We start from the raw sequence: 6,084 nt of genomic DNA, 5'->3' as shown, positions 1-6,084 counted from the left end.
TTGATAATGGTTAATTCATGTTAAAGCGGTGAATTTAGATTAGAAATTAAAGGTAACATGTAATTAGGGTTTAAGGCTTGACTTGATTCGGATTATGTCATTAGACTTATCCAAAAATCCCAAGACAAAGAAGTCCACTCACTCATGCTCATCGTAGACATGGGGGAAGAAAAGAGAAAGCAATTAAATAAATTGCGAGAAAGAAAGTAAAGGAAATAAAAGAACTTTATTGAAATAATTCACTAAAATATTCTAAGGAAAGGTGAATGTTTATGATGGAGTGCTACTCTATTTATAGCTTTACAATTGACTTAAAATCTAAGCAACTATAAGGACTAATCAGAAAAACTCCAACAGAGTAACTTGGGCCCGAAGAAAAAGCAGCAAAAGAGACTCTGGAGGGTGGCACGGCTGTAACATCCCGCTTATCAGTAATGGAATATTACCCATCAGACGCGTCAGAGGACAAATGTTCATGGAAAGTAAGGGTAATGGAAATGTCTATAAATGGCATAAGTCAGGTATGAGCTAGATATCAGAGATTAAGTGTTACAGAACGTCAAGTACGACGGAAGATGTTTTTATGAAATATCAGTCAAGCAGGGGTTTAAGTATCAGTGTCAGGTTAAGCGCGACCAAGACGAAGGGCATTTAAGTAAACTCGCACAAGGGAGTATATAAGTGATTTTGGGGGTGGAAACCTCATAATTTCCTCTTCTTTCTCTCTCTAGGTTTTGAGAGAAAGAATTCTCTCCTCCTTCTCTCTAAGATGTCGCCCATCTCTCCCTCTCCAATCCATCCAAGGCTTTCCAAATCATGCAATTGGTAACCAAACAAGAATCATAGAAGCTTCAAGGACAAGAAACAACAAAGAGAAAGGATTGAGCAAGGATTCTTGGCTTAGGGTTTGAACTTGGGAAAGCTTGAAACTTGAGGAATCACAAGGAATATGTTAGGTGAGTTCTTAGATAGAACCTACCTTGGGTTTATGTGCTTAATTTTGCAAGGAAATCATGACTTTAGTTAAGTTTAGAGAAATATGATTTTTAGTACCCTAGCCTTGATCTTGTGTTGTACATGTTAATATTGCCATGAAAGGTGTTTTATAATGATATATAAGTTGCTGGATGTTCATAGTGCATTGCAGGATCGATTGGGACGAGTTTTGGGTCAAAAATTGCAGATTTGATACCACAGACCCGAAGAACCACGCTATTAGCGAAATCTACGCTAATAGCGAAATTCTTCAGGATGAGCCACGCCCCAGGTGAGCTATTAGCGCAGCTCTCTGGTTTTGGCCAACATGCTTTTGGCTTGTTGGTCCATCCTTGGGTCGGTGGTGCATTCCATAACCTTTCTTTCATAGTTTTAAAACTTTGTAACCCCAAAACAACATCTAGGCAATGCACATAACATCAAATGATCCTCGAATCAAGAATCATGGTAATCTTAACATGTACAACAAGAATGGCACGAGAGAGTTTTAACCGAATACTCGGGTAGAAAGAACTAAGAAAGGGATTAAAGTAAAGCCTTGACATAGCTTGTCAAGAACGAGAATAGTTAGTAAAGAAGTAGAATGCTATGCATTAGTGATATGCTTGATAAGTCGCGGAGTAATATAGAGTATTATTTTCGCATAGGAGCTAAGTGCCATACGAGTATGACAAGACGTGAATCGATTAGATATCTATTCACGGAATAAGTTAAGCAAGTATATTTTACCTCTAGTTGGATCGTATAGGAATCCGAGGTAAAAGAGATAGCAGGTATAGATTTAATACTCACACATTATTAGACTCAAACTTTATTAAAGCTGTCAAGTGATTAGATATCTATTCACATAGAAAGCTAAACAAGACATAGGTGTCGTGTCTCTTGTGATCCACACTAGGTTGGACATAAGGGGTTTCCACTAGGTGAAACGGGGTTAGCCGTAAGGAACCCGCACGCCACTGAGGGAGTGCCGTTGGTTATACCTTAGATAGGTTCCATCGGTTAGATAGGGATTGTGCTCGGGTTTACTCCACCCCGGGGCTCTCCGTAAAATGAACTCAGATAGTATTTGTTTGTTACACGCTAACTTTATCAATGAATCTGACTATGCATAATTATTAGACATGTTTATATTATGTCATAGAGCCTTGACGTAGATCGTCAAGAATTAGTAGAGCCTTGGCGTAGATCGTCAAGAACTAGTATGATAGCAAGATAAGGTATGTTGTTAGACACAACGTAAGTATGCATAGAGCAATAGAGAAAGTTATGCCGATGACGATCTTAGTTTCCCCTAATCGTCCGGTTTAGAATTGTGTCATGATTATGTTATGTTTAGGCCTCGATGCGTAGAGCGTAATCTTGGCAAAGCGGCCCTAGATTTCCCTTAACCACCATGACACGTATAGGAAGTGAAGCCTATAACAAGTGAGATAAGCCTATGACGAGTCTAGCATGCACTACCGTCTGGGAAACATGACCACACACATATAATCAACCGCCAGGTTGTATTTTAGACACGTGGTGACCGTAGGTTTTCCCCGAGGTTACCTATAGCCTAGGATTTAGGGGAACTCACTGAGACATTATGTCTCATCCCAATCCTTATTTGTTTCAGATAAACAGGTTGGATGGCAAGCTAGTAGCCGAATGGATATATCAGCAAGTGTTCGTTCGTACCCGCTGAAGGATGATATGGATATGCAAGGACGCATTCATCATATTTTAGAAAAGTTAAGTTACTTTATTATTGTACGAACGCACATTGTTGTATAAGATATTCATTGTGAGTTTTTATGTTGTAAATTTTTAATGTATCCAGTACTAAATAAACGCACATGCTAGACTTTCTAGATACGTCTAGTATGGGTGTTACAACGGCCGTGCCACATGTTGGCACGGGCCGTGCCACATGTTGGCACGGGCCGTGCCAAGCTTCTGACTTCGTGGAGACATATTTTTGTCTCCGTATCTTCGTATTTCTGCACTGTATTTCCTCCAGTCCTCTTTCTTTTGCTCCAAGACACCTTCCACCATATATTCGTTTCTGAATAAAATAAAATGCAATTTAAAGTAAAAGATTCAAAAAGGAAATAAATTTGCAATAAAATAAAATCAAATCTAAATAAAACTAAACTAAATAATGCATTAAAATATACTAAATTATGACTCATCAAACTCCCCCACACTTGAAACTTTGCTTGTCCTCAAGCAAAAGGCAATGGACATAGCAGCAACAAAAAGATTAATTATGGCAATGCAATTGAAAACAACATGTCTCTTTGAAGGTTTTGTTTCAAGTACACTAATCACAATTTCAAACATTCCTCGTGAACCTATTCATCCCAACATCAAGTCTCAAGTGAGTGTGTGTGTGCAGTCCAACCTTTTTCTTGCTCCTGTATAAGACAGATTTTATGAGGAACAGGTTCTATCCTTAATGCTAAAGTAACCGAGAAAAGTCCTTTCTTCATTTCATATAAGAGTGATGGGAATTTAGTTAAAATTAAATTAAATTAACAATTTAAGCACAAAGGGGCTGCAGGTGCTTAGGGGCTATCTATCCTCATAGGAATTCTTTTTGGATGTAATTGTCCTTTCCCCCTAGATATAAAATCACCCTAAGCAGTGCTGCAAAATTTTTATTTCATCTCCGCGTAGGAAATCTTTTTTGATGTAATTGTCCTTTCCCCCTAGCATTGATGAATTTATTTTCCTCATTTGAGGGATTTGGAACTTAAGTTCAAATTACGGAGTCACCACCACAATTAGGAAGTTAGGGATTGTCCTTTCCCCCACATGTTGGTGTCATTCTCCCGCCCCATTTAACTTAAACAATTAAGAGAATATAACAATAAAGCACAATTGATTATTTTCCCACACAAACTTATACTACTTTTACTCTAAAGACTTTTAAGGGTCTAAGTTAACACTAAAGATAGAACGGGCTCCTTAAAATACCTACTCATACACTTGCTCAAAGATCGCAAGGTGCTTTTCTCATTAGAGAATTTTTCACAATAAAACAAGATGTGGGTATAGCAAGAACACGAAAAACACAAGAAATCACTTTCATGTACAAGAAACAACCTCTTAAGAAGAGACAAAACAAAAATTTTACTCCATGATTTACATTAAAAACAAGCTACTTAACCATAACTTTCGCTATAAAAACAAACCAAAAGAATAAAGTTCAAGGGAGTTTGGAACACTACGACTCTAGACACTTTATTAGCCCCCCCCCCCCCCCCCCCCCCACACACACACACACACACACACTTAGGGGAAGCATTGTCCTCAATGATTCAAAAGAAAAGCAAAATTAAAAGAAAAGAAGAAGAAGAAGAAGAAGAAGAAGAAGAAGAAGAAGAAGAAGAAGAAGAAGAAGAAGAAGAAGAAGTCGAAGAAAGAAGGGATGCGGAAAGCTCACAATGTGCCAAAAAAACAGAAAAATTGATTTTTTTGAGTCTGTAAGCTGGCACGGCCGTGCCAACCTCAGCACGGGCCGTGCCATCATTCTGCCAAAATGGTGGAATTGTGAGTTTTTTTTTTTGAGTGGCACGGCCGTGCCAACCTTCTGGTAGTTGATCTTCAATTCTGCTTCTTTTTCTCGAATCATGGTTGGACAATTACCTACAAAACAAAGGGAAATAACAGGAAAAGCAATTAAATGCGTGGGTTGCCTCCCACGAAGCGCTCTTTTAATGTCACTAGCTTGATGAAAGATGAAATAGTAGTTCCTCAAGGAGGGTCTGAGAGGGCTAGGATTGTCTCTTCTTCAACAGCTTCACCTGCATTATAAATATTTAGTCTTTGGCCATTAACTTTGAAAGGTCCAGTCTTTTCAGAAAAAATTTCAATTGCCCCATAAGGGTAGACATTGCGAACCTTAAACGGACCAGACCACCTTGATCTTAACTTACCTGGAAAGAGCCTTAACCTAGAGTTAAAGAGCAGCACAAGATCACCGCTCTTGAAGTTCCTTTTGAGGATATGCTTGTCATGCCAATTTTTAGTTCTTTCTTTGTAAATACGTGCATTTTCATAAGCATCAATCCTAAGTTCTTCTAACTCACTTAACTGAAGCTTTCTCTTTTGACCAGCTAGATTCGGATCTAAGTTGAGGCTTCTTACTGCCCAATAGGCTTTGTGCTCAAGTTCAACCAGAAGGTGACAAGATTTTCCATAGATTAGTTTAAAAGGTGTCATTCCAATCGAAGTTTTGTAAGCCGTTCTATAGGCCCAAAGAGCATCGTCGAGCTTACTTGACCAATCCTTCCTAGAGTTAGGAACCGTTTTTTCAAGAATAGCTTTTATTTGTCTATTGGAGACCTCAACTTGTCCACTAGTTTGTGGGTGATAGGGTGTAGCAATTTTGTGTTTCACTCCATACTTCTGTAAAAGTTTTTCGAAAAGTTTAGAAATGAAGTGAGACCCTCCATCGCTTATTACAACCCTTGGCACTCCAAACCTTGGAAAGATAATCTTTTTGAAAAACTTTATAACAACATGTGCATCATTAGTGGGAGAGGAAACAACCTCAACCCATTTGGACACATAGTCAACTGCCACCAATATGTATTGATTTCCAAAAGAAGAGGGGAAAGGTCCCATGAAGTCAACACCCCATACATCGAAAATTTCGACTTCAAGAATGTTGTTTAAGGGCATTTCATTTCTCTTAGTAATGTTACCGGTGCGTTGACATTTGTCACATTTAGAAATGAATTGATGCACATCTTTGAAAAGTAATGGCCACCAGAAACCAGATTGAAGAATTTTGAAAGAAGTCTTTTGAGTACTGACGTGGCCACCATAAGAAGAGGAGTGGCAATGGTTTAGAATACTACTTACCTCAATGCATCTTCTGAAGAGCCCATCCGAGCTGCAAGAAAGTTAACAAAATCTGCATACCAAGGTGCGTTAGTTTGTGCTAATAAGAAGAGTTGGTCATCCGGGAATGAATCATCCAAGGGAAACTCATCCTCATTGGTTTCCCTAAGGCGGGACAAGTGATCAGCTACAACATTTTCGGTACCCTTTTTATCTTTTATTTCAAGGTCAAATTCTTGGAGGAGCAAAATCCAT

The 6,084-nt window shown here is 38.6% G+C and overlaps 1 long non-coding RNA gene across 1 annotated transcript; it reads left to right on the top strand.

Annotated features, from left to right (window-relative positions):
• The first annotated feature begins 437 nt into the window (after nucleotides 1-437).
• Nucleotides 438-2,829, top strand: LOC146916372 (uncharacterized). Its single transcript, XR_015013813.1, has 2 exons — nucleotides 438-956; nucleotides 2,615-2,829. It is a non-coding gene; the product is annotated as an uncharacterized LOC146916372 (long non-coding RNA).
• The last annotated feature ends 3,255 nt before the right edge of the window (nucleotides 2,830-6,084 follow it).

This window comes from Medicago sativa, chromosome 6 (genome assembly GCF_051527215.1).
Source record: "Medicago sativa cultivar Bolivia chromosome 6, Bolivia_mono, whole genome shotgun sequence".
NCBI lineage: Eukaryota > Viridiplantae > Streptophyta > Magnoliopsida > Fabales > Fabaceae > Medicago > Medicago sativa.
The sequence above is the reverse complement of the archived record's forward strand: the minus strand, read 5'-3'. Positions and strand labels throughout refer to the sequence as shown.